A 22777-nucleotide genomic window follows, 5' to 3' on the forward strand; every position below is an offset into this window, starting at 1 on the left:
GGAGCAAAATGGAGTCACCAAGATGTCCTTTGATAGAAAGGACATTATGCTACTTTCCACAGTACTATAATAAAATCCTTTTCAAAGTGGGGTGTGTGTCCGTCTTAGCGTGTTTGTTGTGATGTGAGACGCTCCAAAACGCAGGGTCTGAGGACCTAGGGTGATCTTCAAATGGCCCGAGCTGTGAGGATTAAGGCCTATGAATATGTCATTAGTGAACTGTGAAAAAGACATTAACTCCTTGGAAAAATCTACAGAAGAAATGCCATTGCCCCCAAAAGGCCACCAGCCACCAGGGAACCCCTAAACCAGGAGTACCGAATCTGTCTAATTATTCAAATTGCTGGGGAAGGGAGTCGGGTGGTGCCTGGGAATGGGTATTTTAAGCAGCACCCCAAATGATTCGAACAGATCAGCTTTGGGAGCTCCCCTCCTCTCATTTCGTTTTCGCCTTGGTTTGCCCTTTGGAAAGAGAGCAGCTGATGGCTCTCATCTAGACCACATTTCGTCATGCCTTTGCCTGATGCCAAGACTCCCTCGGCCAGGCAGGATGAGCACCGTCAGAGATGGCTTCGGCTCCAGCCCTTTCCTCCTCAAGCCCTCCCATCCCTACGAACTTCACTTCCCCACCCGCCCTACCCCCCCTCCCCAACCTCCAGCTCGGCTCTGTCCTTAAATTCCCTCTTCAACTCTCAGATGCTGGCTGGACTGACTCTGCTCTTCCCTGCGCTTCTGCTCCAAGTCCCAGCTTCTGCAATATGTTTTCTAATCTAGTTTTGCAATAACAGGCAGTAGCAGGGATTTCAGGGGAGCGCTCTGTGCTTGTGGAGGTCAAGAGACTGGAAACAGGAAATAAGCAGTGTTATATCCGAGACCATCAGCAGAGCCGAAATTGCTGGGGGTGGGGGAAGGGAAGAGGGAAGGGAGAGGTTCACCTTTGCTCTTCCTGGCTCTTTACCTTTCCTGGGGCAGGAAGTCAGCTGGACGGACAGAAATACAGAGCCTGGGGGGTGGGGGTGGGGGACAATGCTTTAGAAATCTAGACCGGGCAGAGCCTCCTTTCCTGCCTGCCAGCTTGCATCTCTCACAAATGTCCTATCTCAATAAAGCTATTTCTTGCCTAAAAAAAAAAAAAAAAAAAATAGAAATCTAGACCGGAGGTTGTCTGCTGAAAATGGGAGGCTTGGTAATTTTAGTAAGAGTTTTATTTGGGCTGCAAAGGTCGAGGTGGCTGCCTTCCTCCCCTGGGGAAGGGCTTCCGCCCCCAGGTCCTTGTGCTTGGTCTCCCTGTGCAAAGAGAGTGCCCTGGAATTATTCAGCATTTACCTACAGGCCCTTGGCACACCTCAAATACTGCAGATCTAATTCTTTTTAATGGTATGCAGCTAATTTAATGGAATTCTAGACAGAAAATTATAATTAAGATGAATGTTCTTATTACACGAGATCTGCTCGGCCTGCTCAGATTTTCCTTCTAACGACACGATAACACCACCAGCTGGAGTGTGCTGGGTGCCAGTGATTCACTTACATCAGCATCCGCTGGGTTGGTGTGGAAAATGCAGATTACTGGGCTCAGATGCAGTCAGAGTGTCTGGGGGGCGAGGACCAGGAATCTGCATGCTTAGCTAGACTCTCAGTCGACTGTTAAGAATCTCAAAGTTTGAGAGTCATTGAATGAGGACCTATTATGTGCTAGAGACATTATTTTTTTTAGGGCCTCACCTGCGGCTTATGGAAGTTCCCGGGCTAGGGGTTGCGAATCGGAGCCACAGCTGCCGGCCCACATCACAGGTACAGCAACGCCAGATCCAAGTGGCATCTATGACCTACACCACAGCTCCCAGTAATGCTGGATCCTTAACTAAGTGAGGCCAGGGATCGAATCTGCATCCTCATGGATACTAGTTGGGTTCATTTCTGTTGAGCCCCAAGGGGAACTCCCATAGAGACATTATCTACTGGAAACAAAACTTCACAACAATCTTATGAGGTAGGTATTATCATCTCCACTTTTTAATTTTTATTTATTTATTTACATATTTTGCTTTTTAGGGCCTCACTCATGGTATATGGAAGTTCCCAGGCTAGGGGTTGAGTCGGAGCTAAAGCCGCCGGCCTACACCACAGCCACAGCAACGCCAGATTCAAGCTGTGTCTGCGACCTACACCACAGCTTGTGGTAATGCCGGATCCTTAACCTGCTGAGCAAGGCCAGGGATTGAACCCACAACCTCATGGATGCTAGTTGGGATCATTAACTGCTGAACCACGAAGGGAACTCCATCTCTACTTTTTAAAACAAATTTTAAGTTTATCATTATTTTTTGCCATGCCCACAGCATGCAGAATTTCCTGGGCCAGGACTTGAACCCATGCCACAGCTGCGACCTGAGCCACAGCGGTGACAACATGGGATTCTTAGTCCATTGAGCCACCAGGGAACTCTGTTATCATCTCTACTTCTAAACTAAAACTTAGAGAAGCTGCATAACATTTCTAATGTTACCTAGCTAGTAAATGGCAAAACCAGGATTCAAATTCAGGTCCACCTAATTCTACAGCCTGGGCCCTTCTTAAATTGCCTCCGTGTTCCGGCAGAGATCCCGCCACGGCCAGGCTATCCAAGCGGCCTCTGACGTTTGTTCTCCCAGACAGCACAGAGTGGGTGTGCGAGAGCCACTCTGAACTTTGTGGGAGGCTGATGGTAGCTGTGACATCTTTCTCCCACAATTGCTGTATTTATTCTTTTAACCATGGGGGGCTCCCACCTCCCGGAGTCCATGCTCCTTACTGGACAGGTGCTTTAGGGGACCCTGGCCCCCATCTTTTAGGAAACGCTGATGATTAGAAGCAAAGCATGGCGCAAATGAATGTTATGAAACAGACAACTCACAGATACAGAGAAAAGACTTGCGGTTGCCAAGGGGGAGGGGGATAGGGGAGGGAGAGATTGGCAGTTTGGGACCAGCAGAGGCAAACTACAAGGTTCTGCTGTAGAGCCCAGGCAACTATAAGCAGTATCTTGTAATAAACCATAATGGAAGAGTAGAGGAAATAAGCAAACACGAACAAAGAAACAGAAACAGTGCGGCAGATGCTGTTGGGTCACCAGCCCCCCCCATCCGCCTCCTCCCAGGACTGGGGGATCATGTGCTTCAGGGAGGAAGTGGGTCCGACCACAGCCCTGGCATGTGATTCCTAATTAGCTAAATTACACTGGGAATTCCACTGCTTGCCAGTGATTCAGCAACGGGCAAGTGACCCAGTTCTTGTCAATGGGCTGTGAGGGAAAGTCAGCCAGGAGTTTCTGAGAGGAATTTCTGACGGTTCCTTTGCCAAGAGCTGTCCAAGCGGCTCCATTGGAAGAAGCTGGGCTAACATGCTGCACAACGCTAGGGGGCGCCAGCAGTGAGATTCTATGTGGATGGAGCCCCTTGGAATTACACAAAGAATACTGCTCAGGCAGAAAGCAAGGCCAAGGGTGCCCCCTGGAGGTGGGCAGCTTGGCTGTGTGTGGAGAGAGGGTTTCACTGAAATTTGAGCCACTTGGTATTTGCAATCCCAGGTGTACTCAGTAACAGCAACCGACCCAAGATTTTAAACCACAGAATGGCGCAGGCACAGAAGGCTTTCTGGTTCAACTGGGTTGCTGTCTGTTTCGCAAAATCCAGATTCTAGAGTCTCCTGGAGTTCGTTTCCCCCAGAGCCCTCATGCGGGGATAAACATCTTTGGTTTGAATCTTTGGGAGGATCAGGCGGGATGGAGCCGTCCAGCAAGGAGCAGTTCCAGGCCGCAAGGCCCTGAGGGGAGCGGCCAGGCCCTGGCTGACCCAGCCTCTGCCCCAGACTTGCGAAGCCTCCGGGCTCAGCTTTCTGTATCTCCCCTTGGCCTTCAGCTGTCGGCTTCCTGAGGACACGCGTCTAGAAAAGCCACCTTGCTCTCCTGGAGGATCTCTGACCCGTTCGGCCCCACGAGAACCTGCCCTGACCCCTGAGCTGCCGCCTCCCGCAGGCCTCTGCCGAGCTGCTGTGCTTTCTCAGCCTGACTCCCAGTTGGAAGTTCTGCTGGAAGACGCCGATACAACGTAGCAAACACATTTTTTTTTTTTTGACCTTTTGCCTTTTCTGAGGCCGCTCCCGCGGCATATGGAGGTTCTCAGGCTAGGGGTCGAATCAGAGCTGTAGCCGCCGGCCTACACCACAGCCACAGTAACGCAGGATTCGAACTGTGTCTGCCATCTACACCACAGCTCATGGCAATGGCGGATCCTTAACCCACCGAGCGAGGCCTGGGATCAAACCCGCAGCCTCATGGTTCCTAGTCGGATTCGTTCACCACTGAGCCATGACAGAAACTCCGTGCAAACAATTTTTTAAATGGTTTTTAAAAATTACAAATTTCCTCCCCAGGTAGTGCAGTTGTACATGCTCAAGGCGGAGAAGGAGGCTAAATCACCCCCCCCCAAGTGGCCCAGAGGGAAATGCTCTGAGTAGGTACGTATTTTCCATTTCCTTGTTTAACTAAAATTGTTACCGCTTTTGTCCTGACGACCGTCGTGACCATGATAGTTGCCCTCATCATATTTTTATTACGATTGTTCTTATCAGAGATGACTGATGAGGCTACGGTTACGCAACATTGACCGGAGGGTCTCTGTGCACACACGGTGTCCGATTGAACGAAACTGATGAGGCGCGTCCCCCATCCCTGTACTGTCTGGAGTTTCTCTGAAGGTGGAGACTCTCGAAATATTCCAGGTCTTTCTAGAGTCAGGGGCCACGTCGGGCTTGCAAGGGAGACATGCAAGGATGCTCCATCCCTTCCTGAGCTTACAGAAACATTCAGAAGCCCCCCCCTCCATCATGATCCAGGAACTGTATTATCAAACCAAATAAACACAGGCTCCAAATGGCATCGCTTGTGCTAAAACCCAGGGTACCCAACCTGGATTTAATACCTGACTGAAATGCAGTTTCGACCTTCACCAGAATTGTAATCTCAAACAACCAGAATTTTCCGGTCAGCACTAATAAACCAACCTGCCCCGTGCGCCCTGGTTGCCCCCTCGTCCGTCCCAGAGGAAGAAAATCCCCCCTGCGAAACCGTCGCCGTTTCCCCCTCCCCACCGAAGACGCCACCCCAGCCTAAAGTCAGCCCTTTGTCTTCATTGGCTGATGGCTCCCCCGCCCCTCCCTTCTGCCTTGAAAAACCTTCCTTTTGCACAAGGCCTCGGAGCCCCTTCTCCTCACCAGATGGGATGCTGACCAATTGATTCATGAAATCGCCTAACGAAGCCAATGATATCCTCAGATTTGCTCGGCTGAATTTTGTTTTTGTTTTTAACAGAATGTGCAGGCCTACAAACCAAAGAGAGGGCCTCCTAGGACAAATCTTTCCAGCACACATTCCTAAGTTGATGTGGGGCCCAGAATTGCCCCTGCAGGCTGGGAGGGGTTATAAATGGTGCCCCTGGCCCTCCTGAGAATCTGTATTTTTTATTTTTATCTTTCTTTTTTTAGGGCCTCACCTGCACCATATGGAGGTTCCTAGGCTAGAGGTCAAATTGTAGCTACAGCTGCTGGGCTACACCACAGCCACACCAGATCCTTAACCCACTGAGCAAGGCCAGGGATCAAACCCACACCCTCATGGAAACTAGTTGGGTTCGTTTTCCTCTGAACCACAACGGGAACTCTGAGAATCTGTCTTATTTTCCTTTTGTCTTTTTGTCTTTTTAGGGCCACACCTGCGGCATATGGAGGCTCCTAGGCTAGAGTTCGAATTGGAGCTGTAGCCACTGGCCTACACCACAGCTCATGGCAACGCCGGATCATTAACCCACTGAGTGAGGCCAGGGATCCAACCTGCAACCTCATGGTTCCTAGTAGGATTCGTTAACCACTGAGCCACGACGGGAACTCCCTTGGGAAACTAAGTCCTCTCAGGCGGCCACAGGGGGCTGGAGCTGAACTGCAAGGCATTGACCACTTGACCAACCTCAGGGGTTTTTTTGGTTTTGTTTTTTCTTTTTAGGGTCGCACCTGAGGCACATGGAGGCTCCCAGGCTAGGGTTTGAATCAGAGCTGAAGCCGTCAGCCTACACCACAGCCACAGCAACACTGGATCCTTAACCCACTGTGCGAGGCCAGGTATTGAACCCACAATCTTGTGGTTCCTAGTTGGATTTGTTTCCGCTGCGCCTTGATGGGAACGCCCAACGTCAGAGCTTTTTAAGTCCTCTGAGGAAAACCTGGAGGAGCCGATGGTCAGGGAACAGCAAGGCCGATGCCGCCCAGAGCCCTGGCTAGAGGCAGGGGCACCGAGACGACCCCAGCACGAGAGGTGGGTGGCAGCAGGATTTCACTTTTAAAAACGGTTTGTTTTAGAACAGAAAGCCGTTTCTTCAGCCCTCTATAGTGAACGCTTTTCTTTTTTGGTTAACCGGCAAGGACTGCCCCTTCTTTTGGAAACAGCACCCGAGTTTCCATTGGGCAGCAAGGTCCTGAGCCCCTCTCAGAACTTAGAGCCTCAGATGGGCAGGTGGCCCAGGCCTCGGCCACTGAGGGGGCTGCAAAAACAGCACGAGATAGACCCTTGGAAGGTGCTGAGGGCTGTGATAAACTGTTTGAAGTCCTGTATTGCTTTCTTTCTTTCTTTCTTCTTTTTGTTGTTGCCTTTTCTAGGGCCATTCCTGCAGCATATGGAGGTTCCCAGGCTAGGGGTCAAATCAGAGCTGTAGCCGCTGGCCTACGCCAGAGCCACAGCACTGTAGGACCCAAGCCGCACCTGCGACCTACACCACAGCTCACAGCAATGGCCGATCCTTAACCCACTGAGTGAGGCCAGGGATTGAACCCACAACCTCATGGTTCCTAGTCGGATTCATTAACCACTGAGCCACAATGGGAACTCCAAAAGCCCCGTATTGTTGCTGGAAGGAACTGGCGCATTCAGCTGTTGAATAGGTGGTATTTCCTAGCAATGGCCTCAGTGCAGGCAGCCTCCCTCCCTCCAGGCTCCCCCAACACCCGTCCATCTCTCTACCGGGAGTCAGGGAGGCTTTTCCAACATAAACAGGACATCTCTGCTTGAAACCCTTCTAGCCTGGCTGACAAAGGATGAAGCCAACGTTCACCTGGGAACACCTGTCGTTTCGGGCATCTGCCTCTCTAACCTGATGTATCTTCACCACCTGTGAGCGCCTCGAGGCCAGGGATCACACTGGATTAGATTTCCATCCACGGACTGAGGTTTCCATTCGGAAACTTGGTCAGGTTCCCAGCTGGAAGGGCCGAGTTAAACAGAACCTGGGATGCCTATGCTTGGAGTGGGGAAGGCTATCCTTTCCAGAATTTAATAATACATCTAGCACAATATTACACTCAGAAGAGGGATGAAACATAATCCAAAGGGAGTTCCTGTCCTGGCTCAGCGGTCATGAACCCGACTACTATCCATGAGGACGTGGGTTCGATCCCTGGCCTCGCTCAGTAGATTAAGGATCCCGAGTTGCTGTGGCTGTGGTGTAGGCAGGCAGCTATAGCTCTGATTCAACCTCTAGCCTGGGAACTTTCATATGCCGTGGAAAAAAATAAAAAAAATAAAAAATGAACATAATCCAAGGGACTTGAACTGAACAGGGAACATCCTAACGCATCCCTGCGTGACCTGGCCATCCAGGTGCACCCCTGAAAGTCCCATCTAGACGCCTCATGGGCAATAACTCACTCCGAGCAAATATCTTCCTACAACGTCTTGTAAAATGAACATGGAAATCAGTCTCGTCTCATGGAAGAACTGTGTTCTTTGCCTGATTAAAGAAACATGTTCTGGAGTTCCCGTGGTGGCGCAGTGGTTAACGAATCCGACTAGGAACCATGAGGTTGCGGGTTCGGTCCCTGCCCTTGCTCAGTGGGTTAACGATCCAGCGTTGCCGTGAGCGGTGGTGTAGGTTGCAGAAGCGGCTCGGATCCCGCGTTGCTGTGGCTCTGGCGTAGGCCGGTGGCTACAGCTCCGATTCGACCCCTAGCCTGGGAACCTCCATATGCCGCGGGAGCGGCCCAAGAAATAGCAAAAAGACAAAAAAAAAAAAAAAAAAAAAAAAGAAAGAAAGAAACATGTTCTTCAACATGCCGGGAAGGTCGTTCTCATAAGCCCGAGGGACTCAGATCATGGCCCCACTTCTTGCTTCTCAGGGAAAGAAACCACCTCCTCTCCCTCCCTCCCTTCCAAGTGACATGTCTTTATTACAGAAAAGTCTGAAAACGCTAATAAGTAAGAGCAGCATGGAACTCACCCGGTAGGCCTTTACCCAGAGGTAGCCACTATTGGTAGTTCGGTTTACACTCCGCCACTAAAAAGTTTTCTTGAGACGTAATTCACGTGCTGTGAAGTTGACACTGAAAATGCACAAGTCAAATACTGTCGGTGTTTTCACGGAGTTGTGCATCCGTCACCACACATTTAGACTACTTTTCATTAGGCCAAAACAAAAGGCTGCACGCCCCAGCGCTTACCTCCCAGCCCCCCACACCCATCCCGCTCTAGGCAGCCACAAATCTACTTTCTATCTCTACAGACTTGCCCGTTCTGGACATTTCATATAAACACATGATGTGCTGCCTTGTGACTGGCTTCTCTCACTGACTGACTGTGTTTGAGGTTTACCCGCATTGCAGCCTGGGGGTGGGGTAGTTGGGTGATGCCTAGAGAAGCCTTCCTCATTCCCAGGTGATTAAAACAATCTGCCACATTCCTATCTTATCCTGTCATTGTTTAATTTTTAGTGTTTGAGCCTTTATTTGACTTAGGATTTTGGTGAATGTCACCACCTGCTTTTGAGTCTTGACTGATGGGAATTCTATATTTATCATTTTCTAAATTCCAGAATACATATCACCACGCTATGCTAGCTCTTTAAGAACGTCTCCCGTTTAAAATGGGGCAAAGCAACTTGTGATGGAGTAGGATGGAGGATGATGTGAGAAAAAGAATGTGTGTGTGTGTGTGTGACTGGGTCACTGCTGTACCGCAGCAGATTGACAGAACACTGTCAGCCAACTATGGTGGAAAAAATAAAAATCACTTAAAATTAAAAAAAAAAAAAGAAAGGCAAAGCAGGGAAGGATTTTGTATCGTGTCTTCTGTGCTGGGATTCAAACCCATGTCCTACTTCAGCGTGAAGGTGAGGGAGGCGCAGCTGCCCTTGACTTTGATTACAGATTGCGCAAGGCTCCGTGAACACTGGCTCAACTGAAAATGTCAACCTCCGGCTTCTAACAGAGTATTTTGAAGAAACCACCCTTGGAAAAGGTATGAAGGTTAGCAGGCAAGAGGAAATAGCGTCAACATCCTTCATCCTCGCCAGGAAAAATAACCAAGGGCACAGTCAAAAATTTGCTCCTAGGATCACGGATTGACAGGCAGCAAGATCCTTAAAACCTGCTTGAAGCCCCGTATCAGATGTGCCTCCTTAGAAGGTTTAGGGGCTGTGGGGAAGATGAGAGAGGTCCCTTTTAGGAGAAACCATTCTGCCCTCTGCAAACAGCAAGGCAGCATTCTCAACAAATCTCAGCGAATCCAAGATGCAGACCGGATGCGGAACCACGGGTAGAAGCTGATCTCGAGAGGGAGAAAGTCCTTTGCTGTGCAGATGTGATGTCTGCTGTGCAGACCAGATACCATCACGAGTTTATATAGTGCAAATGCTAAAATACAATTATTCTCAGGGCAGCTGCAAAGGGAGAGCTGCAGTTCAGGGGCAGATGAAGGCAGTTAAACCATGTCATAGCCACAGACTCTCCTCTGATGTCTTATCACGCATTGCTGATGCCACAAATTTGAGGATTAATTATGTTTCACCTATAGGTCAACTGGAGATGATTTTGTGGGATTTTTTTGTTTGTTTGTTTTTGTTCAGTTTTCTTTTTAGGGCTGCACATGTGACATACGGAGGTTCCGAGGCTAGGGGTTGAATGGGAGCTGCAGCCACCAGCCTACCCTACAGCCACAGCAACACCAGATCCGAGCCGCATTCACAACTTACTCCGCAGCTTGCAGCAATGCTGGATTCTTTTTTTTTTTTTTTGCCATTTCTTGGGCCGATCCTGTGGCATAAGGAGGTTCCCAGGCTGGGGGTCCAATCGGAGCTGTAGCCACCGGCCTACGCCAGAGCCACAGCAACGCAGGATCCGAGGGTCGTCTGCAACCTACACCACAGCTCAGGGCAGCACTGGATCGTTAACCCACTGAGCAAGGCCAGGGATCGAATCCGCAACCTCAAGGTTCCTAGTCGGATTCGTTAACCACTGCGCCACGATGGGAACTCCGCAATGCTCGATTCTTAACCCACCGATGGAGGCCAGGGATCAAACCTGAATCCTCATGGATCCCAGTCGAGTTTTTACCCCGCTGAGCCACAACAGGAACTCCGAGGAGATGGCTTTGTACTTAAGGCTTAGAATGAAAGTGACCTGTACCCCCACCCTATGGGTGCTTGGAGCCCTAGAATCCCTTTCAGGCTTTTTGAAGAACTCATGGGGTGAGGGCTGTAATTAGTACGCTTCCCCTGGTCACCTCCAGCCCTGAAATCCTGATTTCACACCATCAGTTCAGTTGATGATGACACCTCTCTGCACCCAACTAGTGCCTCACTGCCCTCCTGGCCGTGGTTTTGGCAATTTCATTTTCCAAAATGCCATCGACCAAGGTTGTGTGTGTAGCTGACTTTTGCTGACAGTTTGAGGCCGTGGAGAGGTTTACATCACAGCACCTGAAGCTAAATCTGAAGTCAAATCGGAATTCAATCTAAAACTGAAAACCAATAAAGGCGATTACAGCAAAAAACAAAACAAAACAAAAACAACCCACTGAAACCCGGACGCCCCAGGGCTGGGGTTCTGTCGGGCCGCCTCTCCCCCCGTGTGCGCCCTCTCGCCTGCCCTCGGCCCCTCCGGACCTCGCCCTGCTCAGCCCGCTTCTTTCCGCTGTACCTGAGTTTCTCCCGCCCTCACGCAGGCTCTCTTATTTTCACTGCCTCTTCCAGACCAAGAGTTGGAGGCTCAGGTTCCAGCTAGAGGAACCTATGAAGGGAGTTTTGAAAACAGAGGCCATGGTTTTCCTAAGCACCCGCGTGTTATATGACGGGAAATAACGTTTTCTTGGGTATGTGTACGACCCCTGGTGACAGCCACCTTATGATGGTTCTCAATTCTATTTAACTCCTATGTTGTTATTCTTTGCAGCAGGAATGCACTTTTTGTTCTTATTAGAGTGAATATTTTTAAATGCCATGTAGTCCTACTACTGACACCAGAGGAAGCTGGAAATAATTGTTTTTTTTTCAGCATAAGGGAAAATACCTTTCCACTACACCCCTATGTTATATTAAAGGTATTTTAGTTAAATGGTGAGGGAGGGCCAGGAATAGGCCCTGTTCCCATAACCCAGACCAGAAAACCTCATGAGCCACTGGACACTGAGCAGAATGCTCAGCAGGGGTTGGCTGGGTAGAGCAGGGAATAATGAGCCATCGATTAAATACGACCCTTGTCCACCTAACGAGTCTTAAAAGCAAGACAGAAAGCATCAAACTCTTTCCGAGTAACTTAACTAGTCTAAGATCAAATTCAAGAATATTCACGGGATTACAAAAATATCTAGGAGTCAACAAAGTAGAAGTTATAATGTCTGGCCTCCACGAAATTACCAGGTGTGCAAAGAAATATGCTATTCATAATGAGGAGAAAAATCAAAATCAACCCGGAATTGGTGCAGATGTTAGGATCAGCAGATAGGGATGTTAAAACAGCTATAATGCTTGTATTCTGTGTGTTCCAAAAATTAAGGAGAGACATGGAATGTTATGAGAAGGCTTCTAGATATGAAAGCTATGCTGTCTGAGATGAAAAATACGCTGGATGGGATTAACAACCAGAGTAAAGGGTCCAGGAAAAAGACTAATAAATTTCAAGATGGCAGTGGAAACGGTACAAAGGAAAATACACAGAAAAAGAAAGAATTTAAAAATTGACAGACCACCAGGGAGCTGTGCAGCAATTTCAATCAGCTTAGTCTGAAGCCATCGGAGTCCATGACGGGAAGGAGAGAAAGGACAGGATAATTATTTCAAGAAATAATGGTGGAGGAGTTCCTATCATGGCTCAGTGGTTAACCAACACAACTAGTATCCATGAGGACGTGGGTTCGATTCCTGGCCTCACTCAGTGGGTTACGAATCTGAGCTGTGGTGTAGGTCGCAGACATGGCTTCGATCCAGTGTTGCTATGGCTGTGGTGTAGGCCAGCAGCTGCAGCTCCGATTAGACCCCTAGCCTGGGAACATCCATATGCCGCAGGTGTGACCCTAAAAAGACAAAAAAAAAAAAAAAAAAAAAAAAAGGAAGGAAAAAGAAATAATGGTTGAAAACTTTCCAACTTTGTTGAAAACTATCAATCCGTAGATCCCAGAATTTCAGCAGAACTTAAGCACAAAAAAATGAAGAAAACAAGGCGTTCCTGTCGTGGCGCAGTGGTTAACGAATCCGACTAGGAACCATGAGGTTGCGGGTTGGGTCCGTGGCCTTGCTCAGTGGGTTAACGATCCGGCGTTGCCGTGAGCTGTGGTGTAGGTTGCAGCCGCGGCTCGGATCCCGCGTTGCTGTGGCTCTGGCGTAGGCTGGTGGCTGCAGCTCCGATTCAACCCCTAGCCTGGGAACCTTCATATGCCGCGGGAGCGGCCCAAGAAATACCAAAAAAAGAAAAAAGAAAAAAAGGAAAAAAAGGAAAAAGATTTTTTAAAAAAATGAAGAAAACAGGACACGTTGTAATCAAACTGCTTTCAAAACCTGTAATAGGAGTTTCTGTCGTAGTGCAGCAGAAATGAACCCAACTAGGAACCATGAGGTTGTGGGTTCGATCCCCGGCCTCTCTCAGTGTGTTAAGGATCTGGTGTTGCTGTGAGCTGTGGTGTAGACACTGCTCGGATCCTGTGTGGCTCTGGCGTAGGCCAGTAGCTACAGCTCCTATTCTAACCCCTAGCCTGGGAACCTCCGTACGCCGCAGGTTTGGCCCTAAAAAGCAAAAAAAAAAAAAAAAAAAAACCCAAAACAAAACAAAAAAACAACCTACCTATAGTAAAGAGGAAATCTTACAAGCAGCCGGAGTGGAAAGACACGCTGTGTACAGAGAAACGAGGGGCAGATAAAAGCAGACGCCTTGTCAGAAGCAACGGGAGTGAGGAGTCGGCGGCGCAGCATCTGAAGCGTTGAAGGAAAATAACCTGTCAACCAGGAATCCCGGACGCAGTGACATAGCTTTCAAAAATGAAGGCAAAACAAAGACTTTTCCAAAGATACAGAAAACGAAAGAACTCATCGCCAGCAGACCTGCACGGTGTCAAAGGACATCCTCTAGACAGACAGAAAATACCAGAGGGAGAGAGGAACCCACACAAGAATAAAGGCGTGGGTTCTGTGAACAGAAACCATGCGACGGAACACAGGGTGGCTGGTCTCTGCTCCATGCACGTCTGCGACCCCGCATGGAAAACTCGAGTGGCTGGGGGCCGGGGTCTTCTAGACACTTCTTCACTCCCGTCTTACACCTGCACTGCCATGACAGTGTGTTGGCTCGGCTGCAGCTGTGGGCTGGAGCACCTGCACATGGATTTTTTGGTTTTTAGGGCTGCACCCCTGGCATATGGAAGTCCCCGGGCTAGGGGCCGAATTGGAGCTGCAGCTACTGGCCTACACCACAGCCACAGCAACACGAGATCTGAGCAGTGTCTGTGGTCTACCCCACAGCTTACGGCAATGCCAGATCCTTAACCCACAGAGCGAGGCCAGGGATCGAACCCACATCCTCATGGATGCTCTGTCAGGTTCTTAACCCGTTGAGCCACAGTGGGAACTCCCTGCACGTGGCTTTTCCCTTTCATTCTCGCAGCCTGGCGGCTGGGGTTCCTAGAGGGAACATCGCTGAGAGCAAGCATTCTAAGAGAACAGAGGGGAGGCTGCATAGCCTCTGGTCCAACCTTGGAAGTCACACAGTAAAGTTTCTGACATACTCTATTGGGTGCAATCATCCAAAGCCTACTCAGATTCAAGGCACACAGACCCCACCGCTAATGGAAAGAGTGCCGACAACATGTGAGGCTATGTTCTATTCCTGCCACCTCCCCCAAACCCAATGTCTTCAAATGACAACTGTTTCACTCAGGATTCTGCTGGGCAGTTTGTGTGGTTGGAGCTGGGCTTGGCAGACATGGGCTGGACTCACCTGTGCACCTCTGCTCTGTTGGCAGGTTGACTGGGGGTGGGCTGGTTTCTGGTGGCCTCGTTAGTGGGATGACCGGGGCTGGTCTCTAGCAGGCTCCCCCAGCTTCAGGGTGCCAAGGTGGCACAAGCGCCAGCCCCAGGGGGAAAGCCCTTTTCAAGGCTCTGCGTGCTCTTTATTGATATCGTCCCATTGGTCAAAGGAAGGCACGTGACCCAGGCCAGAGTCGATGTGGGCGGGTCTGCCGAGGAAGCAGGTGCCGGAAGAAGAACTTGTGGCCATTTTTGCAACCTACCACAATGACCCTCATTTTACAGATAAGAAAACAGTAACAGGTGAAACAACTTGCCCAGCATGGCGCAGCTAGTAAATAAAGGGAGAGGACTTAACTCAGGCCACCTGGCTCCAGAGCCTGTGGTTATGACGGTTATGCTGAACAAGAGGGTGGGAACAGGTGAAACTTGAGGAATGTCAACTTGGGCCATTTAGGAGAGGAGCTGTGGGATGACCTGGAACCCTGAATTTTGGGGAAATGTATCAAAGACGCTCATCTCTTACTGAGTCCACGTGTGTGTGCTTGGGTCACTGGCTGCACAGAATCAACCTGTTTCCAGCATCAGGAAATCTATCGACAGTGGTCAGTGGTACCATTTATAGGTGGAAAAGACTAAAAAAAGACACAAATGAGAATTTTGGTCTTACCACAGAAAAGCAATACCATCAGAGTGATAGAGGAGAACCAATGACCATTTCTGCTTATTACCACGACCACTTTTCCGGCAAACACATATGAAGCATGTCCTGCTGGCAAGGTGCCATGAATGATAAACAGACGGCTCTTGTCTTTACGAAACTTACTGCCGGGTAAGATCAGACGCACAGCAATGATGACGCACCACAATACAGGGTCATTAACTGGACGTTTTGATTATAACAAGCTCTGATCAAATGTGCTTCAACTTCCTTTGCCTCGTGTCACATGATGATCCAGTTGCTACTTAAAAATTCAAGGCAATACTGTTGAGAATTGCTGGGAATGTAATGAGTATGGCACCTACGACCAGCTGAAGATGGTGAGCATACTAAACGCGTCACCCACCGGGCTCTGATCAGCGGGTGGGAACCTGGACCCTGTCCCTGAGGGGGGATGGCCAGCAGTCACTCTCTGACGCAGTTTGAACCCCCTGAAGGCTACAGATGTCCTTGCTATTCACTGGATTGTTTTTTGCTGTTTTTTGCTTTTTAGGGCTGCACCTGCAGAGGTTCCCGGGCTAGGGGTCTAATCAGAGCTACAGCAGCAACGCAGGATCTGAGCCACATCTGCGACCTACACCACAGCTCATGGCAATGCCAGATCCTTAACCCACTGAGCGAGGCCAGGGATCGAACCCGCAACCTGAACCACAGGCAGGAACTCCCTGGATTGTTATTAGAAGTCTCTTTTCTCCTTCCACTTTGACTCCTTGGGCTCAGTTTACAGAGGGTACTCAGATGTTTTGTATCAAATATTCATTCAAACCAAAACAGAAAAGCCTACCAGGCTTCCAACAATCTTGGGGAGGCTGGTTTTCTGGTGCCTGAAGGACAGATCCAGCACAGGGGGGGGGCACATCCAGAGTCTGAGGAAATTCAGCGACAAGCAATGGAGTTTGCTGCAGAGCAGATTGAAGTTCACGGGGAGAGTTCAGCTCTCCCAGGGATTTTTTTTTTTTTTTTCAATGTGATTCTCAACTCCTGTTTTAAGAGAATGTGGCTTCATAAGATTAAGGAAACTTTTAATACTAGGAAAAAAGAATTTTTTATCATTTATGCCCTGTCTACTTTAAAAAGGGTTTTTGAGGTAGCTTAAAATATTGAAGCATGTGTAAAGTAGGGCAGTGAAAGTGGAGATAAGCAGAAGCTCAGAAGCCAGAGGCTAAGGGTGATGTGGATAAATTTAGTGCTCATTCTAGAAGTTACTAATTCAGGATATAAAGGTGGTCAGGACAGATTGTGCAGTTCATGAAGCCTGATCAGAGAAAACCTTCTAGAGAGATGAGTATCTTCCAGGCACTGAATTTTACGCGGATTTTTTTTTTTGGAGGGGGGGTGAATCTTCATCTGCGAGGCACTGGAGAAGAGCCTGCATAGCATCTTTGCAGTGATTTAGTCAAAGGTATAAAAACTTTAAAAAGAACAGACTAAGAAAAGTTGACCAAGCCTTGGTTTTCACTTGCGGGATGACCAGAGCCTGGTCTCACTCCGCTTGTATTCATTCTCCCCTGCCAATCTCACAGGGTCACTCGGTGCAAAAAGAAAGCCTTTGCTAAAATTGCTGCAGGAGAGCAAAAAAAAAAAAAAAAAAAAAAAAAAAAAGAGCGGCAGGAAAAGCTGACGGTATTGGTTAAGAGAACAAAGAGAGAAAAGTGAATTTGCAACAAAAGTAATTATAGAGGCTGTGAAGCCCTGCAGGACTTAAAAGCCTTTGGTCTAGAGCACTTACAGGGGTCTCTCTACTCAGGACTCCTGGTTAGGGGGCTCATCGGCTGACAGAGACAACAAAAGAAACAGTTCTACCTTCACTTATGCCAGCCCAGAAAAGGCTAATTCCTGGAGAAATAGGTTTGACCTTTGGATAACTCTGCAAGTAAGAGGAAAAAACCGCTCCTTGGCAGCTTGGGTTAAAGGAAGAAGACGTCACTTTGCCTCTTGAGCTCGAGCCTCAGCTCAGATCGGGGTTATCACGGATTTCCGCCAGCGCCCCGCTCCCCGCAGGGGAGCCTTTGCAGCTGCGTGCTGGCAGGTGCAGCTTCCTGGGAGAGAAGCTGCAAAGCTCAGCGCCCAGAGTCACGGACGTCGTCGGGAGAGCTGGTCTGTCCTCCCGGAGAACTTGGAGAGGCTCCGGTGAACGGCGCAGGGACCCCCTTCAACCCTGCAGTGGGTCGCCCCGGATTTCTGCCGCCACCGCCGGTCTTTGCCATCCTAGGACTCAGCAATTCAGTCCACACAGGTGTTTCGAGTGTCGCTCTGTGGCCAGGCATCGTGCCAGGGCCTCGCCCCACCAACAGCAGGAAGAGACCCATCCCCGCACACGTGACCGCACCAAGCGGCCGAGAGAGGCGCGGGAAGGCAAGAACCGGGTCTAGCCGGTTCCAGAACAAAGGACCTGAGCGGGCCGGGGTCGAGGCGGAGGCTGGGGGGTGACGGGCAGATGGACCTGGGGGTGAGGTGCTGAGCAGGGGGGTCTCGCAGGTAAATCCAGGGAGGTGGGGGGAGGGCATCCCGGCAGAGGGTTTGCAAAGCCCGGGGAGGAGGGACAGGGACCCCACCGGGCCCTGAGGCTTCGCCCAGGAGCAGCGGGACAGGCTGAGGTGCTGGGAGCAGCGGTGGGAATGAACAGATCTGGGGTCGAAAAGGTCTCGTTGGCCAAAGTTTGGAGAACAAATTAGAGAAGAGCCCACATCAGCTCTTGTGTTCCTGTGAACAACTGCTTTTACTTCCTCAGGCCGAGCTGATTTCTGCGGAGGCGGCTCTGGCTTCTATCAGTTGAGTGAGGCTGCGTTGGGGTTGCCTGGAGCAGCCCCGTTTAGATCTTTGGTCCTGGTGTGGGGATTCACAGAAGGGGCTGAGTGAGGGCAGTGGAGTGTATGTTCACGCCCGCTGACGTGTTTTTCGTTACTGTTCCCGAACGCCACCCAGCCTGCCTTGCCTTGTGCAGGGCCATCTCTGGCTCTGCTTCTGAGAGTGGCCTGAGGGCAGCTCAGGGCTGGCTGGTGACCTGGCTCCATGGTGTCTTACAATCCATGGGTCTTCTTCTGCTCCCCAGAGGGTCTGTGCCATCCACAGCCTGGCTTCTCTCCTGGTGACGACACTGCCTCAGTGGTCCCAGAGTCCCGTCCCCACGACGCATCATCCAGAGAGACAGCCCCTTCCAGAGAATCTCTGCTCGTCTCAAACTGCCCTGATGCCACGACTGTCTGAATGTCGCTCTCGGCGCTGGAACACACAACTGTGGGGCGTGAGACAGAAGCAGCCCATTCTCTGCCTTGGTCTGTTCAGGGCCCTCCTGATTGGGGGTCCACCCTCCAAAGTGCATGGGTGCGTGAGGGAGATGAAGCTTTTGAGTGAAAATCTGCGTTCCCTTCGGGAAGCAAAAGGGAGGCTGGCTTCCAGATGCAAGCAGGAAGGTGTCTACACGGACGGGAGGACTCTCCGTGGAGTGTGGGGGAGCCGGTTTGGAGGTTCTAACATTACCCTGGACAGAAGGCCGGTCCCTCTCTTTCCGGGAAGGTTGTCCTCTTGGACTGGAGGCTCAGCTACACGAGGCAAGCACAGGGAACAGCGGGGGCAGAAGGGGACATCAGCCGACCCAACTGCGGCGACCAACATGGTGACAGAGGTGGTGGCCCAATGGCCCCCCAAAAAAAAAAAAAAAAAAATCCACTGAAGCATTTTGGAAGGGGAGAGCTCTTTGTCTTTAAAGGACAACAAAACTCCTCATGACTATCTCATTAGAAAACCTTTGTGACCAGACACACTCAAGAATATGCAAGAAGGTCCAAGAACCTTCTAGAAGCCTTAGGTACCAGGTTCATTTCGGAAGCTGAAATTCACTTCTGCTTTTTTCTTTCTATTATTTGGGCATCACTGAGCTCCCAACATGCCGTACACTTTATCCCTAATAGACTCCACCCTCGCAGTGTTAACTTCAATGAATTCTCTTCTAGGCCGAGTTACCGTCTCTCAGTCCCAGGAGACACTGGGACTGGGTCAGGAAAAGACAAACCTGAATCAGCATCTAAATGTGTTCACTTCTGACTTGGAATCCTTGGCTTAATTCCAAAAGAAAATGTAAGTGCTTCAGGATTGACGATTCGTTTGTATATTCTGACTTCTGGCTCCTGCCCATAACACAATAGTGTACCTTGTATTTTTAGGAAAGAATCAGACAGTTATACCCCGGGCTTGGAAAAAGGGGAAGGCGATGCTTTTTTCTTGATCCTGGAGCCACTTCTGGAAATCTTAGCATCTTCTGTGCCCACCTGAAATGAAGGGCAGAGGAGAGGTCAACAGGGCGGGGCGATCGCTGCTCTCCTGCCAAAAGGTAGATGTTTTCTTGGGTCAAAGGAGCCCAGCCTGAGCCCTGAGCCCTTTTGCTGTAGCCCCAGGAGCAGGAAGCTGCGGGATGTGCCCTGGGGACAAGGCCTGGGGGCAGGGTCTGAGTGGGCCAAGCCAGAGGAGCTGGGGGCCAGGAGGCCCTGCAGGACTTCAGAGGAAGCAGTGCCACCCAGCGGCCCGGGGGAGTTAGGCACCTCTGCCGCCTTCCCCTTCACAGCACTTTACTGGGAGAGAAGCAGGTGGGGGCAGGCGGGAGGGAGGGTGAGAGCCCGCATTGCCTGTCCTTGCCGAAGCTCTGGGGCCAGGGTCTCATCGTTGCTGGTAAAAAGGAGGTACAGATGTGAAATGGAAGTGGATCTACACAGGCTGAACAAGAGTTACAGTGGTTGTTTTTTTGTTTTGTTTTTTTTGGCTGTAGCTGGAAGTTCCCAGGCTAGGGACTGAATCTGAGATGCAGCTGCAACCTATGCCATAGCTGTGGCAATGCCGGATCTCCAAGAGATATGTTTTGTTTTGTTTTATTTTTTTCCTTTTTAGGGCCTCACCTGTGGTACATGGATGTTCCCAGGCTAGGTGTCGAATTGGAGCTGCAGCTGCCGGCCTACACCACAGCCACAGCAATGCTGGATCCTTAACCCACTGATTGAGGCCAGGGGTTCAACCTGCATCCTCATGGATACCAGTGGGGTTTGTAACCCATTGAGCCACAACGGGAACTCTAAGAGTTGTGTTTTTTTTTTTTTTTTTTTAATAGCCATATGTCATCAGAGAAATAGGGAATCAGAAGAGGATCATTAAAGGACTAAAAATGCATGAGAAAAATAGAGCACTTTCATATTTGTTTAGTGTTCAATACTAAGTGAAGCTTGTTCAATGGGACAGTTAGCGACACACGCCTGGTGAGTGATGAGGATTTGAGTTCAAAGAGGCCCATGACAAACTCAAGAGGCATATCTATGGCTCAGGCATATGGCTCCAACCTTAAGCAGACCGGCTCAGCCTCAGTTAGGTGCATGTGGCCTGCTGTTCCAACAAAACACGTATGGAGCAGCTACTGTGCTCAGGGCTTTGTGTCGAGGGTTAGAGAGGCATTGGGGGGGGGGTCATTGCAAACCTGCTGCCTTCTGGATGTTCCAGTCTAGGGAGTGGAGGGCAGTAAACAGAATGACAGGGGGATGGAGCAACTACCAGGTCTTCCAGGGGGACGCGGGAGGCGTGGAGGGGGAGAGAAGGGGTTTCTCCCTCCCCAGGCTGGTGGGGAGAAAAGGGCAGGGTGTGCACTGGACTTGACAAAGGCCTGGCCTGCACAACACCAACTGCTTTTGCCAAATGAGCAGGAATAAGACAGAGCACCTCCTCTGGCCCCTTTCAATCCTAGCAGATCTCTTCTTGTGAACTCAAGAAAGTGTGGGCTCGTGGCTGGACCACCCCTCAAGCCCTCCTGTATTATGAACCCAATTCCACAGCTGTGATTACTGTTCACTCAGTAATACGCAGAGACGGGCCATGGGAGTGCTGGGCAAGAGTCACAAAGTCACAAAGACACTGAATTGGCTCTGTGTTGGTGTTGTTTCCCCTCCTTCCGAAAAGAGGGAGTAATGGAAGCGTGGCACACATCCCTTACTGGCAAAATGAGACAAAGTCCTAAAATGGGCTGCAGCATGCCACCAATTTCACATGCAAAGCTGCTCCTTCTAAATGCTGAAAAGCTATAAATCAAGAAGCCTAATGGATTTCATCCTGTCTATTCGGTATCTTCTAGGGCATTGAATTTAGAATGTAATGCATGGGGGTCGGGGGACCCCTCCGGCAAAGCGCACAAGCCTGAACATTTTTGAAGCACAAGCTCTCCTTCCTCCGTGTTGTAAGGACCTCTGGTCTGCTGGCTGGCCTCTCCATCACAGACGTGGAGCTCACCTCCGAGGGACGCGGCCTGGCACTCCAGCGACAGGACCTCAGGCAGTAACATCAAGTCTTCAAGCCAGAGTTTTCTCAACCGTCTGATGGATGGACCTACAAAGGGCAACTATGATTACAGATGGGAAAAGGCTGCAAAGGACTTAAGATGGCTCTTGCCTGAAAACATGGCAGTGGACTTGATGGTGGTTTTTCAGCGGCCACCCCCTGCTCCCTTATCCTCGGCTTCCTCCCCTCTGGCTGAGAGGTCAGCCAGCGCTGCCTCATCCTTACCTTACCTCTTCTCCTTTCTCTGAGTGCGGCGAAAACACCAAGGAATGTCCCTGCTTCATTAAATAGCAAAACACATGAGACTTCCTGTCTCTGGAGGAGATGTTCCCACTGGGCGGGGACCCACCCAGCTCTGGTTTCAGTTAAGCTCTGGACGGGGGGTGGGAGGGGGGGAGGGGGGGTTCCCAGGACTCCAGTCTCCTTTTTCTGGCACGGCTGCCCCTGCCCTCCGCCAGGCGGCAGGGCTCTTTGCCAGGCTGAAACAGCGGGGGTCCACCCTTGCTGCCCGCGCCCAGGTTCTCCCTGCAGGGCCTGAGCCAGGTCAGCCGGGATCCAGGACCTGCCAGTTTGGTCATGAGGGTTGTCAGACTCACTGTTTGGGAAACTTGGCTCTGGAAAACAAAGCTGTGTTGCAAGATTTCTTCATTCCTTGGTTGCACACCATCAACTAACTCATAAATTTAATGTAATTGGAGTTTTTCTCACAGATGAGTCACATGGCAAGAACACAAAAGAGTTAATCAAAACCAGCAGGATGCTTATTTTTTCAGACTTTATCTTCTTCTTCTTTTTTTTTTCTGTTTATGGGTCATTTAATCCCATAATCTTGACAAAAGAGAATAACAAAACCAGATACAGATAGAGGGTTGTTTTGTTTTTTTGGTTTTGTTTTGTTTTGTTTTTAATGGCAATTGTACCAAGGGGCTTAGAAGGAAGCTTAATTCAGGGAAGCATTCTTTTATTTTTTTTGTCTTTTTAGGGCCGCACCTGTGGCATATGGAGGTTCCCAGGCTAGGGGTCCAATTGGAGCTACAGCCGCCAGCCTACACCACAGCCACAGCAACGTAGGATCTGAGCCGTGTCTGTGACCTACACCGCAGCTCACGGCAACGCCGGATCTTTAACCTGCTGAGCAAGGCCAGGGATCGAACCTGCAATCTCATGGTTCCTCATCGGATTTGTTAACACTGAGCCATGACGGGATCTCCCAGAGAAGCATTCTTGACTCAGACATTGGGCAGAAGAAAACATAAACATTTCTTCTGCCACAGTTCGGGCGGGCTCTTGGGACTAGGCCCATTCTCAAAAGGCTTGTTTGTTTCAGTGGAAGCCTCCCTCCAGCTGGGATGCAAGCACCTGTTCCCTTTACCTCCGAATGCACAGTGGAGAACCATGGAGGAGTGGCAGGTTTGACCAGACATTTCAAGTTCATGAC

The 22777-nt window shown here is 50.0% G+C and overlaps 2 long non-coding RNA genes across 4 annotated transcripts in view; both read right to left on the bottom strand.

Moving 5' to 3' along the window:
- The window catches only part of LOC106506439, a 36508-nt gene extending 20968 nt beyond the window's left edge, over positions 1–15540 (bottom strand). For both annotated transcript variants that reach the window (XR_002342376.1, XR_002342377.1), the window contains exons 1-3: positions 14281–15540; positions 13132–13259; positions 8301–8403 (exon numbers count right to left, since the gene is read on the bottom strand). This is a non-coding gene — a long non-coding RNA (uncharacterized LOC106506439). The remainder of the gene's footprint in view (positions 1–8300; positions 8404–13131; positions 13260–14280) is intronic.
- Positions 19101–21666, bottom strand: LOC110259912. Of its 2 annotated transcripts, none has more exons than XR_002342379.1 (3): positions 21570–21666; positions 21292–21387; positions 19101–19298 (listed from the first exon to the last, which is right to left on the bottom strand). It is a non-coding gene; the product is annotated as an uncharacterized LOC110259912 (long non-coding RNA). The 2 variants fall into 2 exon arrangements; XR_002342380.1 differs by having other exon boundaries at positions 21565–21661.

This window comes from Sus scrofa, chromosome 1 (assembly GCF_000003025.6).
Source record: "Sus scrofa isolate TJ Tabasco breed Duroc chromosome 1, Sscrofa11.1, whole genome shotgun sequence".
Lineage (NCBI taxonomy): Eukaryota > Metazoa > Chordata > Mammalia > Artiodactyla > Suidae > Sus > Sus scrofa.